Raw genomic sequence first — 18983 nt, forward strand, 5'->3', positions numbered from 1 at the left:
TGAGAAAAGATACTGCAGCTGGATGGGAAAGGAGGGGGGAGTGAGAGATCAGCTAGTCAGCAAGAAAAAGTTTTGTAGTAAACAACTGGGATATAAAAGGAAGAAACTGCTTGTTTTAGGTGTGCAGGATTTGAGATTGTATTCTCCCTCGCACCTTATATGAGCTCAAATAAACTTGTGTTTTGCTTCTCCACCCTGGTGTGTTCATTGGCGCTACGCACTCTGGGCCACGAACCGCTGTTGCTTAGCCTCTGGCACTTTGTGCCAGCAACAGGATCATGGTGGGCCCTGCACCGGGAGGAGGGTGCTCTGGCCTGCACCAGACATTATTGACATCAGTGCGTGTGGCAGCCACCCTTCGTCCAGGCTGTGAGACAGTCACTCAGAGAGGGGGGAGCTGCACTGTGTCTCCCACTGGGGCATTAACTCTGAGCCCTGCGGGGGAGAGGAGGGCTCTGCCAGCCGTCCCTGGCAGGGGGTTTGTGGGGTGGGGGCAGGAGGTAAGAGCCCAGCATGCTTGCCCCTCCGCCCGCAAGACACCCAGGCTGCCGAGGTAAACATGGGGAGGGTCCCACTGTTAGCTCTATGGGAGAAAAGGGACACTGCTGCTGCTGCGCCTGGAGGTGGGAAAGGGGGGCCTACGGTTCTGCCCCATCTCTCTGGGGCAGGAGGAAGGGGGTGTAGTAAAGTGGTCTTGGAAGAGTTGCCCAGAATATTATGGGATATAACCTTGCCCTAACTGCCTTGGATTGTTAGCTCAGCCTGTGCTATCCTGTGCCACTTACTTCCTCTTTTAGTCAGTGGGACCCCCCCCACACACACACACACCAACAACCCTACCACCCCCCGTTGGAATTCACACACACACAGGTGACAACTGCCTCAATCACTGGGAGGGTGCTTGACCCCCCACTCCACCCTTTCCCCCAAACATCCACTCCCACCCACTCCTCTTCCCAGCCCAGATCTGGCCCAGGACCTGCCCCCACTCCACCTGTTCCCCCAAGCACACAACCCTGCCCCACCTCTTCCTGAACCCACTCCGCCCCCTCCCACCCTTTCCCTCCACTCTCCACCCCCTCTACACCAGCGATAAACAGCTGATCACAGCGGGCAGGTAGCACTGGGACGGTGCAGGAGGCACTGATCCATGGGGCTTCCAGTGCCTGTACACACACATTCTGTGAGGATGCATCTAAATGAAGCCGCAAGTTCCCAGCGGGCTCTCTTGAGCACTTATTTTCATTGCACTGAGCAGTCACTTTACAACATTGGTGATGAGGAAAAATGTAAGACTGGAGAGTGATGGGAAAACTGAAGTTTCCTGTAGAAAGTGCGGATCAGCGTTTATCCATGGAAAGCCGGAGCCAGTAATTTCCTTGTAAATGAGATTATAAATATAAGACAAACAGAGTGATATTCCTCAGGGCTGCTTAAATTAAACCTACTCCCTCTTCAGGAGTTTGTTGCACTCCCAGGAAGCAGGAGGTAAAACTTCAGAAGATCTGCAAGAGATCTGAACAGAGCAAGCACAGACACCATAGACAAGCATTAATATAGAACATTTCAAGTGTCATCACACAGTGAGGCGGCAAGGTGAAACTGTAGCTGTGTCTGTGGAAGAACTAAAAATATTAGCCGACTAGCACTCAGCTGGAAATGTCCTATGTGCTGCAGGGGAGATTATTAATACTATAAACCAATGAGGGAATTCAAAGACAATGTCTGAGAGAGGGGGGCATAACCTGGCCCAAAGCAACGGACTGAGCAACAGCAATGGAAGCAGCAGTTAAAAAAATGTACAAGCTTTTTACTTAGAATCAGAGTGACTCAGGCGCCTGAGAGATGTTTCCGCATCAGTTTGTAACTTTAAAGTAGCAGAATCTCAAGCCCTGGAGGGCAGGGCTGGATTTACACTTTATGTGCCCCTGGGCACTGCATCTTCAGCCCCACACCCACCCACCTACAACTGTCGTTCATGTTGCACACAGTTTTAGAGAGTAAAGTGCCCTTAGAATGCCCAGTGCCCCTAGACATGTGCCTATAATGCCTATTTGGTAAACATCAATGGTATGTCTACACAGCATACTAAGCCAGGGTTCTGACCTAGGTTTAAGACCAAGACCCACTTCTGTCCACATAGAAGTTAGTTTGACTCAGGCCTGCACAGCCTGCTACGGGGTGGGTCAGAGCCCAAACGTTTTGTAGTGTGGATGCAGCTCAGCTCCATGTCACCAGACTCGGGTATGGAGAGTCTGCCAACACTATCTAACAATCCCCAGGAACTATGCTTCCCAGACCTTCAATTCCAAAATTTGCCACTTGCTTCCCAGGAACCTTAGGTAACATGGGGATACTGATAATGGCCTCCTTTGTAAAGGACATTGAGACCTTCTGAGGAAATGAGCTACAGAAGAGGTAGGTAGCCCTAGCATGCAGGTCCAACACAGGCTGGTCTGGCCCCTCTCCTCAACAAGGGGTCAGCTGCTGCTCTGGGGTGAAAGGCTTTTTGTATCTCCTCAACCACAAGCCCTTGTAATGTCCTAGGGACGATTCCCCTCTGGATTCCTGACTGGGACCTCGGTTATTCCTTCCCCTGAGCATCCACCCTTAAGATTGGAGACTGGCCACTTCCCAGGGCTTTGGCAGATGAGTCAGAGCTGTGGGACACCAGTGTGGTACTGAGGAGGGCCAGCTACTGCTCTCATTTACCCGGGTGCAGGGCAGGAGTAATTCTACTGAATTCAGTGGGGTTACGCGCTGATTTTTCTGTGGAATATTCCAGCTGCTGGGGGTCGTTCCAACAGGGTTCCCAAGCGCAGGAAAGACAGACCCTGCTCCCTTTTCCCACCTCGAGGAGCAGCAATCAAGCTGTTTGTAATGAACCAGCAGCTTCCTCTCCCCATGCAAAGGTTGAAGTGTCCTGAGCTGGGTGGGAGCAGGGAGATGTTTTCAGACACGCAGGCTCCGCTTTCCTTCCCCGTTTCTTCATTGCTGTGTAAGTGGGGTCGGACTGAGCTCCTCTGCTGACATGGAGTGATGAGCTGGGGGAACAGACTCCAGGAGCAGACGGTGTTTGCCTAAGCACCCTATTGTGCCTCAGAACTCAGCACAGGGAGCTGCTTTGCCAAAGTGACCCGTTGGCATGTTGTGGGTTACAAATCACTTTAGTAGGGGCAGTGCATTGGGATCACCCTGATGGCGTGAAGATGTTGTCACCCTGATTGTGTGAGGAAAAGGGGAGCAGAACAGTGCTTAGCCTGCCCTAAATTGACCCTCACTCATTAAGCAGGGGGGGGGCAAATCTCCTGAGAGTGAGAGAGAAAGAAGGTGGGGACAGGTGTCTGTATCCGGGGGTGTGGGCTCTGCCTAAAGAGTCCTAGACGCCATTTGATCATCTCCCTCGCCACTGTGTAAAGACAGAGCTGATCAGACACACTTCAGAGTGTTTGGTTGTTCAGTGATTGCTGGAGCTGAAATCACTGAGAACCAGGTCTAGCCGCTGAGCCTTAGTGGCACGTCTGCGCTTAAGAGCTCACATCTGCACAGCTGCACCAAGGGACACTGTGCTGCTGTGACGCTTTAATGGAGATGCTCTAAGCTGACGGGAGACAGCTTCACCCATTGGTATAGTTAATCCATCTCCCAGAAGAGGCAGTAGCTGAGTCAACGGAGAAGCTCTCCTGCCACACAGCGCTGTCTACACAGGTCAGGTTGGTATAACTACGTCGCACAGAGGAAGGTATGTGTGGATTTTTCACCGCCCGAGCGATGTATTCCACCGATATAGGTCTGTAGTTCAGACCAGACCTCAGTTGTAAACATGGTGGTGGCCAGGCCACCGAGAGCGGGTTCAGGCCCCAATGAAAAAAATTTTGGATGCCCAGCAAGGGCGGACTGGATAACGGAGCCAACAAAGCCAGGACCAGTAGCCAGGCCCCGGGGCCCCGTAGTTTGTACCAGCTCCTCCCCCTCTCGTCGGCCCTGGTGGTGGCAGCAGCGGCCGAGGCATTTCTCGACACCCATCTCCACACCTCCCACCCCACTGGCGGGAGCAAGGCCAGCTCCAGGCACCGGCCAAGCAAGCTCATGCTGGGGCGGCAGAGTCTAGAGGGGTGGCTTCCCTCCAATCCCTAGGGCGACATGGCCACCTTTTTTATTGCTTCGCCACTGCAGCCCCCCCCATAGGTTTTTTTTTTTTTTTTTTTTTTTTGCTTAGGGTGGCAAAAAAGCCAGAGCTGGCCCTGGGTAGGAGCTGATCTCACATGATCGCTCTGAACTCTGGGTCTTCGCCGACCAAGGACAGCAACTGTGAGTGGGGTAAATGGCAAAAGCAGGTTAAAAGAGAATTTGTTGGACTTTCAAACCTCAAGGGGAGAAACTGAGGAAAAAGACACTGCCCAATATATTCTGGGGTAGGAGTTTGCTCATGGCTAAGGCTATGATTATGTCCTGGAGGTCACGGACAGGAGGCCTTTCCCCTCCAATTAGCTCTGCCCCCCAATAATTTGCACCTCAGAACTGAGCAGGGGGTGGGGAGCTCCATAGCCTAATGGGGGAGGAAGGTTACAGGCAGGGCCAGCTTTAGGGCGATTCAGCTGATTCCCCAGAATCAGGCCCCGCAACATCCCATAGGAGCTGCCGCCACTGTCTTTGGAGGCAGCTCAATCACTGCCACAGAGGAAGGTCCCTCCACCGGAATGCCGCCAATTGAGCTGCTGCCGAAAACAACGGCAGGACTTCGGCGGCAGCTCCTTCGAATCGGGTCCCGCGGTGCCTCCTCATTTTCTCAGTATATTTTTAGTGAAAGTCAGGACAGGTCAGAGGCTTCCGTGAATTGTTTTTTATTTCCCATGACCTGGCTGTGATTTTTATTAAAAATATCATTGCCTTACTCATGGTCACAAGCTTTCGAATCGTGGTTCTGGGGTTTCCTAGATTACTACCACGTTCCTTTCCCCTTTTTATTAAAAGTTCTTTTTGTTATACACAGACTCGAGAGGGGGTGTATTGCCTCTTAGAGGCACCTGGGGCGGGGGTTGAAGTTTTCTCAGATTACTGGGTGGGAGTGGGATGGGTTAGTCACAGAGATCCCCTTGGGACTGCCACCTGATGTGATGAAATTAACTCTGAGGCCTGGTCTACACTACGCGTTTAAATCGATTTTAACAGCGTTAAATCGATTTAACGGGGTACCCGTCCACACTACAACGCTCTTTATATCGATATAAAGAGCACTTTATATCGATTTCTGTATTCCTTCCCGACGAGAGGAGTAGCGCTAAAATCGATATTAATATATCGGATTAGGGTTAGTGTGGATGGAAATCGACGGTATTGGCCTCCGGGCAGTATCCCACAGTGCACCACTGTGACCGCTCTGAACTTGGAGGCACTGGCCAGGTAGACAGGAAAAGCCCCGCGAACTTTTGAATCATTTCCTGTTTGGCCAGCGTGGAGCTCTCATCAGCACAGGTGACCACGCAGAGCTCATCAGCACAGGTAGCCATGCAGTCTCCTGAGAATCGAAAAAGAGCTTCAGCATGGACCACACGGGAGCTACTGAATCTTATCGCTATATGGGGAGAGGATTCAGTGCTAACAGAACTGCGTTCCAAAAGACAAAAGGAGGTACTCGAAAAGCCTTTGCAGAAAGTTTCTGGGCAAGGCAGCCTTGTTCCGTCCACCATGGTAGGACACTTGACCACGCCATGCACGTAGCAAGTAATCGGGTATCATTGCATGACAAAGCATAGCTGCGTATGGTCCCATCAACACTGGATGGCTACCGTAGCGACTTAACCTTGTGCAGAAAGTTGCTGAGAGGGCAAGGCATGGCCTTGTGATAACGACTCCGTCACACAGTGGCATGCAGGTAGAGCAATTATGTACTCCAACGACCGATGAAAATCCGCCGTTAGACCAGTAAACCACGCTGAACGGAGTTTAGTACAGTTAGAGCATGACTAACTAGCATAGCTTGCGTATCGGTCAGGGAGTTATCGGATTCTAAGCAACCACGGATGTCCACACAGTGTTTTTAAGTACGCACGTCTAGCTTAGGCGCCATGCCTCACGCAGGAATGAATATCCGTCATTGAAAACTGAGGCTGTGGTCCCTACATTCAGGAATGGATAATCGTACGCACAACGTTGCGGGAGAGGGAACGCGGGAAGAGAGGAATAGATGCGGCTCATGTTGCGCTCTGACAGTATGATTCTTTCCACAGCAACCAGCCACGCGGTGGCTGGGGCGGCGAGTGAGGGGAAGGAGAGGAGGGAGTTTCTGAGTTAGCAGATGCAGTCTGTAATACTCATGAAACCTGACGCATGAGAGTGGGGGAGGAGGGTAAAGCCAGATCTCCGCAGCGTATGTCTGACAACGCGCGCCTATGTTTCCGTGACCACACAAAGTGCGTATGGGTGAGCAGGCTTGACCATCGCCGAAGGAACGTGAGAGTCAAGTCAATTGGTATACATATGCATGACAAAAGCATAGCTGCGTATGGTAGCCCGGGATTGTATTGGCCATAAATCAACGAAGAGCCGTCTAGTATATCGTCGCTCATGTAACACTGGCAGCAGTAGTGATATCGTTCATTTGATAACCGGTTGAAATTTTCGAGAAGTTAATTAAGGGAGGACAGAGAAGAGGCCATTGGTCCTACTAGCGACTGATGCTCTAAGACCAAGAAAGCTCCTTGTGCACTGTTAGCCAGTGGGGGAAGGGGAAAAGACAGGATACTGCCACGGCTCTATGTGTTATGTGAGCTCAGCAGGTATCACCTTTGCACGAGCCTACACAAGCTGATGCGTGTCGTGGCGGGGTGCACCGGGAAGGGAAAATTGTGTAATTCAGACATGTCCATTCATCGCAAGTGAGTGACCATTTAATCCCATGTCGGTGGGGGAGGGTAAAGCAACGAAAATTGGACTTAAGTGTGTAGGTGGGAGTGCGTTCGGAGCGTGTCTGCTTCTGCAACGCTACAGGAAATGAAACATGTATGCACGGTGCGAGTTAAAGAGTCTGAAGCGTGCCAAAGAAAGACGTATAAGTAAGAATATCGAGAACCGATACCGCATGGGAAAGGTGAATCCTGATGGCCCGTAGGCCTGTGTGGGTGTTGCCATGAGTGAGCGTAACACCAGAGAGAGCTCTAGCATAGTATGTTAGGCAGATCTACGCATGAAACAACTGCGAGCCAGTTGCTAGTTACATAGAGTGACTCACATGGTGCTAAGCGATGTGAGCTACTAATCGCATGAGCTATCAGTATTACCGTGTATGAGGTAGAACTCTATTGTATCTAGTACCACATCTGATTACGCATTTGCGAGAAGAGCCTGTATCTAGCCAGCCGCCTGATTCCGCTCACATCTAATCATGTAGCTATGGCTCAGCAGATTCTTACAGAGTCCTCGCCTAGCATCCTGCACTATGGTCTAGTGCATGCATTAAGGCAAGTGAAGGAAATGACGTGAAGGGTCAGAAGCACCCTGGCGTAGTATGAGGCACGCGAGTGATGGATTAGTTCTCACACATAAATCATGGCCAGCATTGACACGTCGATGTTGAAGTAGTCATCAAAAATGCAGATAGAAGAGAGCTATGGGTAAGCATAAGTTAATCAGGGGACCAGATCTGACTTGGTGATCACGGGGAGGACAGCGATGGGACACATATACTAGTGATGGATAGGAGGGAGTATCTGATACGTTCTCGTAGAAGAAAGGTGTGGGGCACAACTCTAAGAGGAGAGGACATGGGCTTGCGAGGAAGAATCGAGTGAAGGGTGAGGCATGTGGGGAGAGCTAGTAGAGGCGGTAGTGGCGCCGAGGGATCGACCACGCTGAGTATGCAATACTGGTCGATGAATCAAACGCAGATATCCTCGCGCCCGCTCTCGTGGACATGTTCGGAAGAGCCAAGCGGGGTCACAGAGGTGTCCATGAGCAGGAACTCTCCTGTGTCTAACCTTCTAGAACGCTCTCTACACAAGTACTGGGGCCAATATTGCTCCTTCACGACACAGCACGCTTCTGTACACAGGGACGACGTAGGTATGGAGCTAAGGCTTATCTGTCCACTACAGGCTTATACAGACCACACCCGTCGTGATTAGCTCAATCTAGAAGTGTCTGTATTAACACTGAACTAGCTGTCGCATTTAAGCGACCTGTTGTCTCAGTCCTCCTCCGAAACCGTCGCTACTCTCGCGGATGACCCACGTTGTGAAATTCTTCCTCGCCTCACTTTCTATATAATTACTTTCGCTTAATCACATGAAGACATGAATTGTTAAATTGATACGAGAGCGTAATTGCACACCTGCTATACATGGATATGTACTTTTAATATATAGAGGAGTACTATGATTTAAAAGCAATATGATAGACTCGCTTATTACTGCACGTCGAGCGAGCATGAGTAAGTCGACAGTGGGACGGCGAGGCTTGCGTACAGGGACATTGATGCGATCCACCCGGTGGAGTAGTCCAACCCAAAACAGGGGTGTCATTACATTGAAATGTGCTTATACGTACTTTTCCGTTCCCCTCCTACCAAACCGCACCCGCGATACCTTGGTAATTCTCTCGCCTACTTTATATAATTACTTTTTAATACATGATGTACATGACTTGTTTTAAATGATGACTGACTGGTATTTTCCTTACACGGCAAGCCTTCACAAGGGAATGACTTTTAATAAAAAAATACCTGATTTTTAAACAATAGTGACTTTATTTGACTTAAGCAAGCGGTAATCGAAGGGAGGGAGGGTGGAGTTGCTTAACAGGAATGACTTTTAGTAAAGAATACAGGATTTCTTAAGCGGATAGTTTACTTCTATTTCCTTAAGCAAGCTGTATTGCAAAGGGGGAGGGCATGGGTGCCTTACAGGGAAGGAGTCAATGTGGAGCGTCGCGTTCATGAAGGGGAAACCAAACCAGCAGTCACACCGTGCCTGCGCCAGTGTGCGGAAAAACTCATGTTTTCAAAAGCTTCCTCTGCATGAGCACCGCTTCCTGCGTGTGCTCTTTTTAATCCGCCCTGTGTTCTGCTTGCGCTACTCAGCGGCATAGGTGATTTGCTCAGCCTCCCACCCCGACATTAAAGGTCTCCTCTACTCTCACATGAGATTGTGGAGCACACAGCAAAAGCAGCAAATTTAGCAAGCCGGGACATTGGTTTGGCTGAGGTCTGAGCGGAGTAGTAGATGATCGCCAGGCGGAGCCCTTTTAAACGCCAATGCACATTCTACCACCATCCTGCGTTGCTCAGCCTGGTTAGTTTGAACCAGCTCCTGACCACTGTATCCACGGCTGCCTGTGTATGGCTTCATGAAGCCGTGGCATCAACAAGGGCTATGGCTGGGGTCACCCAGGATAAGCGACGAGGCCATTTCAACATCCCCTGGAGTTTAATTCTTTTAGCGTCTGGGAAGTAATTCCCTTGCTGGCAGCCGTATTAAACAGAGTTGTGCTTTGTGAAGACACTGCATCGATGAACCCTTCCGTGGCATCCCACGTGGGATGTTGGTGAAACGTCCCTTGTGATCCAGCCAGTTGAATTGCAGCACCATTGAAAAGTACCCCTGCCGGTTTACATCTGGGTTGGCCCTGGCGCTGGGCCAAGATAAAGAGGATATGGGTTCCATCTATCGTTCCCCCTCAGTTTAGGAATCCCATTGCAGCAAAGCCAGCTTTTGTCACTATGACCTGCACGTTTCCCAGAGTCACACCTTTCGTGAGCAGCAGCTTAGAACGATTGTTTGGCTACTTGCGATCACAGCAGCCCCCACAGTAGATATTGCCCACTCCCAAATTGATTCGCCGACTGACCAGTAGCTGTCTGGCGTTGCAAGCTTCCAGAGGGCTATTGCACTCGCTTCTGCACTGGTGATGGCGCTGGCTCTCATCTTGGGTATTATGGGCGTTTCAGGGCCAGGGGAAGCAAGTCACAAAGTTCCATGAACAGTGCTCTTAGCTGCGAAAGTTTCGCGCCACTGCGAATCTGTCCCACACCTGCCAAACTAGGCGGTGTCACCAGTCTCGTGCTTGTTTCCCTGGGGCCCAAAATCGGCTCGGTTCAGTGGGTTAGAACCTGCCCCAATTACCAGTAGGAGTCCAAAACAACAGGGGGCCGCTGTTTGGGAGAATCCAGTGTTCTATGTCTTCATCACTCGTCATCGCCGCGCTGTGCCGGTAGCCGCCTCCTCCTCGCCTGCCTTGCAGTTCATGGTTCAGCATTAGGACTGCACGAAATGGCGCTGATGGTGTTTACAACGTCCACGATTTGCCGGTTATTGGATCTGGAGCAGGGTCCAGTCTTACTGTGCTATGGCTGTTTGGCACAGTCACCCAGGAAAAAAAAGGCGGAAATGATTGTCTGCTGCTTTCGACGAGGGAGTGGTGAGGCGTGTTACTCAGAATCACCCGCACAATGATTTTTGTCCCATCAGGCACTGGGCTCTCAACCCAGAATTCCAAGGGGCAGGGAGACTGCAGGAACTATGGGATAGCTACGGAATAGCTACCCACAGTGCAACGCTCCAGAAATTGACACTAGCCTCAGACCATGGACGCACACCGCTGAATTACTGTGCCTAGTGTGGACGCGTGCTATCAACATTATAATATCTGTTTTATAAAACTGGTTTAAGTTAATTCAAAATTATCCCGTAGTGTAGACGTACCCTGAGCTTGTTTCCCTGCCAGCTTGGGACTTCAGAACCCTGCCTTTTTGATCCAGACACGCTGCCTGCCGCAACACAGACCCAGGGTCTGGGCCATGTCCCCAAAGCTGCAGACCTTAACTAAAAACAGTTCAGCAGGTTACCTGTCTCCAGCACCCAGACACCCAGCTCCCAAAAGGATCCAAACCCCAAATACATCCATTTTATTCTGTAGAAAGCTTATACAGGTTAAACTCATAAATTGTTCACCCTCTATAACACTGATAGAGAGATATGCACAGCTGTTTGCTCTCCCAGGAATTAATCACTTACTTTGGGTTTATAAATAAAATCATTTTTGATTAACTATGAAGAGTAGGATTTAAGTGGTTTCAAGTAATAACAGCCAGAACAAAGTAAGTCACAAAGCAAAATAAAAGAAAACACAAAAGTCTAAGGCAAATACATTAAGAAACTGGTTACAGGTAAATCTCACTCTCAGAGATGTTCCAATCAGTTTCTTTCACAGACTAGACTCCTTCTTAGTCTAGGTCCAAACCTTTCCCCTGGTACAGTATTTGTTAGATCCAAGAGACAACTCAGGTGGTAAGCAGGGGTTTTCTCGTGACTGGCAGCCCTTTGTCCTGCTCCACCCCCTTTTATCACTTTGGTACAAGGTGCGAATCTTTTGTCTCTCTGGATCCCTACCCCTCCTTATAAATGGAAAAGTACCAAAAAAGTACCAAATTAAGATTGATTTCATTATCAGGTGACCAGTCTCCATTCCCCATGGGCTGGCCCACACATACACAGGGAGGCTTTCAAGTAACTAAAGCCATTTACAACTGATTGTTTCTGGAGCACTTTTAATGGCCTCCACTTAATATGCTTACATCAGTGATACAAGTTTATATCTTATTCTCCTAACTCCAGATATAGAAATAACACATGCAAACAAATAGGATGAACATACTTAGCAAATTACAAGCTTTCTAAAGACACCATAGAAGGGGTATTTAGCATAAAGTATATTCTAATTATGTCATATTCATAACCATATTTTCATAAAGCATATGGAGTGCCACATCACAGGGGGCTCCTGCTGGTTCGGTTTTGTATTGGAACCCCTAGGTATTGAACCTGGCCCTGGTTGCTGCTACCTCCACCTGCCAGACGGGTTACATCTGGCAAGAAAAGCAGAAAAATGACAATAGGTTCCAAGGCCACTGAGAGTGTAATATGCAAATTGGCAGGTTGTCTCTGGAAGGTGACACACAAAGCCCCTGGACACTGACCCATAGGGATAATGGAGCCAAGGGAAATTCTTCATGGTGCTGACTGCTCATTGGGGATGATCCATCTCCACTGACAAGGTTTCAGTCCCAGGGGATAATCTGATACGTTCAGCTCTTTACACTGCAAGAGCCAATGCCTGCCTAGTCCACAGTGAGTGACCCCTGGAGCTCCCAGAAGAGCCAAGGGAAGGGAACGTGGAAGTGCCAGGACAGGACATTCTGTTCTGGTGCCTAAGACATCTAGGATACCCCTCGATAGTGACCAACTCTCACTAACACTTGCAGTGATGTTCCCAGCTGACTCATAACCAATCCTGCGCCATTCGGGGGCAAAGCACCTTTACAGCAGCAATGAGACCCAGCTAGAGATGACTGTGTCACAGGCTGGTATTGGAACAGAGCAGAGGACATCTTACCGTCTTGGTGCTGGCAGTGGAACAGCAGACATGGACAGATCGGATGTTTGAGATTTCGTGCTGAACATTCGGAATCCTTTGATCCATCTCCTGTATTCCTCTCTCACCTGGAGAGTGAGGGACACAGTCACTGCACTATGTAACTTACACAGAGAAGATCAGACATGGCCACTGTGAGGCCGGTGAAGGTGCTGTGTGGGCACTGATGGGCCGTGGGTATTACCTGGCCATTGAGGAGACAGTGCACCTGGAAGATGCAGGCTTCCTGCAGGCTGTTGATGATGGTGAATAAATACGCCATGACCATAGCTGCTGGGCTGACTTGGAGGAGACCAAGGCTCCATGTGCAGCCCAGAAGGAAGAGTTGGGCGATGGCTTTAAAGGTCAGTAACCTGGATAAAGGCAGATGGAGAGATCCCGTTACAATAACTCTATGGAGAGCAATTGGGTCAGGAGGATCCGGGCAGAGTGGGGTGGAGCTGCCATCCCTGGCTTTCCTGTGTGGGACAGGGTTACTGTCAATGCAAACACACTGGGAATTCATTCCTATGGATCCTAGATATGCTGTTCCCCTCCTGCAATCCCCCACCCCCTCCGGTGCCAAGGACCTTCCAAACCAAGACATCTGACCCTCCAGGACTGTTTTGTTGCCCTCTCACCTGTGGTCTCTGACAGTGGACACATCTGCATTGAGGGAGGAGAGTCTGTTTGTCAGGATCCACAGGGTCAGCACAAAGAATGTTATATTTATCTGTGGGAACAGTGGGAAATATTTCCTGTAAAACGTCCCATCCGGGGCTGGTGACACCAGCTGAGGCAGAGAATGCAGACTGGAGCCCTCTCCCTTCCTCGTTCCTTGGGTCGTTAACTCAACTAAACCAAACTCTTCTGTCTTCACTTGGCAAAACTCCTGCTGATGTCCCTGGGAGCTGTGCCTGAGTAACGGCTGCAGGCCTGGGGATACAGCACAGGGACTCATCCAGGGATTGACCACAGCCGATGAGCCAGGTGGGACCTAACTGGGTCTTTCCTTATGTTTTATGGGCCACATTCCACTCCCTCCTTCACTGAAATCAATGGGGTCGCAGAGGTGAGAGGAGAATGTGGCCCTGTGGTTCTGTGAGGTACCCACCAGGATTATAGCACAGACTGGACCCAGGAAGCTCCAATGAAAGCCTCTCTCCTGGCTGAGCCAGCAGCTACAGACAGGGAGGAAGAAGAAAGTGACTTTAATGGGATTAGTGCCTTTTTTCAGCCCCAGGGGCAGAGAGGAGGTGTCACAGGGCAGCTGGGTCTCAAAAGCGAGATGGATCTCAGCCTGCCTGTGACATGGCCAACTCTCTTGCAGGTAGCAGGCAAACAGCCCTCCCCATCTACCTCAGCATCTCCTGTTTTCAGCCACCACTTCCTTTTCCACCTCTTCAAATGACCCTTCCTGGCGGATGGGCGCAGTATTGATGGAGGGCCAGACATGCAGCGGAGGGACATTGGCCTACCTGCACTGAAGGAAGTGGAGCTGCCTTGATTTACACCAGCTGAGGATCTAGCCTCGGGTGTCTAGAATAGACCACGCCCCGTTTTAGTGGAGTCACTCATTTTAGAGAGGGGATGCTCAGGGATTTGCTCACAGTAAGAAGGTGCATTTGTTTCCTACCCACCAGCCCCACAAACCCAGCCTGGGAGCTGGGAGTCCAGTGGGATCTTTCTGGCTTGTTCTTCCACATCATCAGTGGGGTGAGGAGTGTAGATGTCTGACAGGGGGCACCTCAACTACAGCGCTTGGGGCAGCTTAGTGTCCCTGGGGATGGGAAGGGTCCCAGGGGGACATTCAGCTCCCAGGCAGGGTGAGCAGGGAAATCTAGGTTCAAGTCAGACCTGAGGTGAGCCGGACAAGCACATGGAAGCCCCATCCCAGCTCCCCTTCGGGATGGGCGCTGCACGTACTGTGTGGAAGTTCCGTAGCCTTCAGGATTCACCCCTGAAGAAATAGCCACCACCAGGGTTGGGAATCCATAGCTGAACGGGCACATGAATCTCTTCTTGAACCGGCTGGCGCTGGTGTAATTCACGACCTTCAAGTTCCTGACGGTGAGGAAGAGGTGCAGCCCCTCCAGTAACATCCAGGTGAAGCAGGCCAGGAAGAGGTTGTGTAGGAGGCCAGCAATGACAGCACATGCCACCTGGGAGACAGAGAGCCCTGGGACACTGCGGTGGGGAAGAGAAATGCTGAGTATGGGGGAGACCTGCCGGGGGGGGGTGACACCGGGATTCTTGTTAGCTCAGCTCTCCAGGAATAGTGCTCCATGACCCAGAGATGGAAGGTACCTTGGTTTCTGGAGAGTCCTGCAGGTGCACATTGCTGATGCAGGAAGGGAGCAGAGATTAGTGGTTAGAGGAGGGGAGCAGGGCTCAGGGGATCCAGGTTCTGTTCCCAGCCCTGCCACAGAGTCCCTGGGTGACTATAGGCAAGTCACGTAGGAGAGGAATCGAGGCACAGGGAGACTATGACATAGGGATAGAACTGGCTGAACTCCAGGGATTGTGGACACTCAGAGCACTGTGCCCAGTGTGGAGGGGCCTAATGGGGTGGAAACATCCCCCCAGGAACCCTCCCCGTGTCCTGCACAGGCCAGAATCCAGGATCACAAAGAGTTTCAAAGCCACACACCCCTGCCCTGCCGCGAGTGGAGGAACAGAGCAGGGGAGAATCAGGCCATACCTGAGTGCGGATGCGGATCACCTGGGTGAGGAAGAGCAGGTCTTCCAGGATGAGGCAGAGGCAGAGCTGCAGGTGGAGGGAGGTGCTGACGTTGCGGATGGAGCGGCACAGGGGGAAGGTGAGGATAGCAAGGAAGAGGCACAGCAGGGAGAGGGTCAGTCCTATGTAGGTGATGATGGTCAGTGGGGAGCTCTCCTGTAACGCAGCAAAGGGAGAATCACCAGTGACCCCAGCAAAGCCCCCTCAGCTCCGACTCAGCCTTTTCCCCAGCAAAGCCTCCAGTCGCTCCAGGGAGAGCTTTGCCCACGGCTGAGTGAGGAGCTCAGGGTCCTGCCCTGTGACCCGAGTCTCACGGTGAGATACCGTCACTGCGATGGGAGCCATTAGGACGGTGAAGCTGGAGAGATGGTCACAGCTGCAGGTGGTGTGAGTGCTGTTCGTGTGCATGGCGGTGCAGCCATCCGGAGACCAGCTGCCGCTCTCGGCCACTACTTTCCAGTAGATGCAGACAGGACCGGCGCTAGGGGTTTTAGTGCCCTAGGCGCACAGCAATTTCGCTGCCCCACGCGCTGGTCCGCGGCTCCAGTGGACCTGCCACAGTCGTGCCTGCGAGAGGTCCACCAGAGCCACGGGAGCAGCGGACCGTCCGCAGGCATGACTGCGGCAGCTCCACTGGAGCCGTCTGCCACCCCCTCCAGCAAAATGCCGCCCCTAATAATCCTGGCACCCTAGGCCATTGCCTAGGCTGCCTAAATGCAAGCACCGGCCCTGGATGCAGAGAGCCTCTTCCTCCTCTTTTTTGGCCTGGAAACACAACAGAATCATCCTCATCCTCATGGGACCACAGAACGTTGTTTCTGTTATCACGTCTGCTGCAAACCTGAGGCCACTGATAGCTCCACAACTCTCCCCACGCAGCCCCTAGTGCCCACTGGGGCCATCCCAGTGGCAGCGGAGAGAGAACACAGATCCTGCTGTTCCAAAAGCCCAGGCCCTGCTATTGGAAAAAAGGGTGATAAATCCTTGCCCAGCCTATTGTCACAATAAGGAATGTGAGCTGAGCAGTTCCGACAGCATGCAGCAGAGGGCAGTGCTGTGCGCGCGCACACACACACACACACACACACACACACGTACGCACCCTAACCACTTCATTACTGTATCAAAGAGTTTCGTGCTGACTCCCTGAACCCCACTATCTACGCAAAGCCGCTTTCCAGTTATTCCGGCTTAGGGGTGAGCTAGGCGGAGCTCTTACCCTAGAGCACTTTGCACAACCCTGTGTTGTGGCGTGACCCCCGGTAACCTCCTCCAGTAACACAGCCCCAGTGCATCAGGAATAAGGAGGCCTCCTCTTCTCAGGACCATCAGGAGCCAGAAAGGGAGCACGGTCCAAATGCCCAGAAGGAGATGGTACCTCTCTGGAGCCCCAGCTATGGAGCAAAGCGAGGGGATCTCCCTCCACGCACCTGTCTGTGGCGCAGGGTGAAGTTTGCGGCTCTGGAGAGGTGAATGGGTCTCCCTTCTCCGACGGCCCCACTCACCACCCTGGAGCTGAGGTGACTTTTCTCCAGCTTCCCACCACCTGGTTGATTTCCCTCGCTGAGACGTCTTGCACTGATGATGGAGTCCAGGGTGGAGTAGGAAATAAAAGCAGTAGTCCCCAAACCTGCTGGGAGAGGAGGTGATCCCTTGTTAGGGAGATGGAGTTGCTATGGCAAAGAATGAGCCGGCCAGGTGCCCAGGGGTCACAGTGAGGCTTCGGGGCCCTGAATAGGCAGCTGAGGGTCCACGTTACTCTGGTCCCCCACATCTCCATTTGGGGGTCTATCTAGACTAGGGCGTCCTTGCCCTTTCCATTCTCTGGGCTCACTTCATACCAGAGACCCTCTCATGAGCCGTCTCCCGTCTGCACCCCCAAATCCTCACTGCTCGGGGCTCAAGCTGTGGGACAGGCAGGAAAGAAGGTGTCAGCTCCATGGCTCAAGGCCTGAGAACCTCAGCCAGCAAGGAGCACGCCAGGGCTAGAGACAGGCGCCGGGGTCGGCCTGGGGATCCATGGGGAGGGAGGGAGGAACGGGGGAACCCAGACTGGGGTTCGGTGCCAGGGAACCGCTCTGTGCCGTGGTTTGGGCCCTGGGTGTTGCCATCCCCAGGATGGTACCTTGTGTGGCTGCCCCAGTGACTGTATCATAGTGCACAACCATCGTCTCCTCATGAGCTCTCAGGGTGAAGACTTCACTGTGCTGGCTGCAGTTCCCTGTGACGAGCCATGTCTGGATAGCTGCGGGGGGTGGGAGTGAGGAATGACAGAGCCCCTTGCTGTGAAACCACTTCCCTGGGAATCTGTCCATTCTGACTCAGATCCACCCCCCTCCCGCTCCGCTTGGAGCCGGAGGGGCTTCAGAGCTCTTCCGCACTATGGGAGGTGGAAGTTTGGTGCCCTCCTGAGTTCCACTGATCACCCCTCCCATATCCCCTCTCTCCATTCTGGTTGTGTCTCCCTGGGGATGCTGCGTCCCCGGCAGGGGGAGTAGTGTGGGTGAGGGGAGGTGCCTGGCTCAGCGTGGCAGCCCCTAGTGGTGAAATGCAAAATATCACATTTAAACCCTTCTCGGGCATTGCTGTTGCTCCTGGGGACACTGGCGGGGCTGGGTTATATATCCTGGTGCAGGGGCAGTGCTGTTCTGTGTCTGTACTGAACACAGGCTCACATCACAGTGGTATATAGGCGCTAACTTCCAATGGATTTGGGGCACAGAGTGTAACCCCATATCTCACAGCAGCCAGCAGGTGGCGCTGAAAGCCACACGTCCCCCCTCACCCAGAGACTCTGTCGTCACGTTCTGTGTTGTCCTCTCCAGAGACCGGAGAGCAGTGGCCAGTGCAGCCAGTTCCATGCTCTGCAGCAGGACTGTCACGGCCGACCCCTGTCCGTGTCTCCGCTGTCCCAGAAGGAGGTGCTGATCAGGAGGGCATTGAAAGGGAGAGTCACGTTCTGGGGACAGAAAAGGAAAAGCCCTGTGAGCGAGGAGTCCGGGGGTTCAGGTGCCACGTCCCATGTGTTCCCAGGGGATGTCGGGCATCACAGCCAATGCCAGTTCAGGGGGCAGCAATGCTCTCAGAGGGGGAGCCCTATACAAGGGAGTGAGGGTGGTGTCAGGATCAGGTCCCTGCATAAGGCAAACACCAATGTCGGTCGCCCTTCAGGAGCTGCAGAACTCACCCTCTGCCCTGGGTCTCTCTGCAGGGAAAGCGGAGCAGCAGGAGCAGCAGTTTTGCTCTTCTTTATTTCAATGTTAGACAGTTTCATGTCACGTCTGGAGATGAAGTGTGGTGTTATCACTGGAGAGGAGAGGCTCCACCCCTTAAATGTGCCCTGAAGGCTAGTGCCCCTGAGTGTGCCCCAGAGCCCTGCTGCTGCTGTGCCAGATTAGGGTCTCACTGGAGGGGAGGAGACATATAGATACTCCTCAGACAAGATCTGTGCCCTCCACTGCTGTGGGAGGGGGTGCACCCACTAGGTGTTTGTTTGGAGTGCATGTTTGTGTATCCACCCACATGCGCCCTCTAGTGTTCAGAACTGTTGTTGTCATCAGAGTGCTATACTGCTAACAGTTAATGGGGATCCTCCTTCAACTCATGTGTCAGTGACTGAGTTTTCAGGCAGCAGGATCTGTGCCCTTCCCTGCCTGCCAGACATTCTGAGCAGCTGCCTGATGCAGCACAGAGACAGCCTAGGAAACCGTGGGCTTGTGACAATGTTGTTCCCTGGCATCTGTAATGGAGGAGGGGAGCAGGAGTGAAGAAGGAAGGAACAAGGGTCTCTGACCCAGTTAGCCAGGTCCCAGTGGGCCCTGAGTCAACCTCAGTGGAT

At 52.1% G+C, this 18983-nt stretch overlaps 1 pseudogene; it reads right to left on the reverse strand.

Annotated features, from left to right (window-relative positions):
- Positions 1–11854: 11854 nt before the first annotated feature.
- LOC116824853 (putative adhesion G protein-coupled receptor E4P) overlaps positions 11855–18983 on the reverse strand; it is a 14909-nt pseudogene continuing 7780 nt past the window's right edge.

This window comes from Chelonoidis abingdonii, chromosome 5, assembly GCF_003597395.2.
Source record: "Chelonoidis abingdonii isolate Lonesome George chromosome 5, CheloAbing_2.0, whole genome shotgun sequence".
Classification (NCBI taxonomy): Eukaryota; Metazoa; Chordata; order Testudines; family Testudinidae; genus Chelonoidis; species Chelonoidis abingdonii.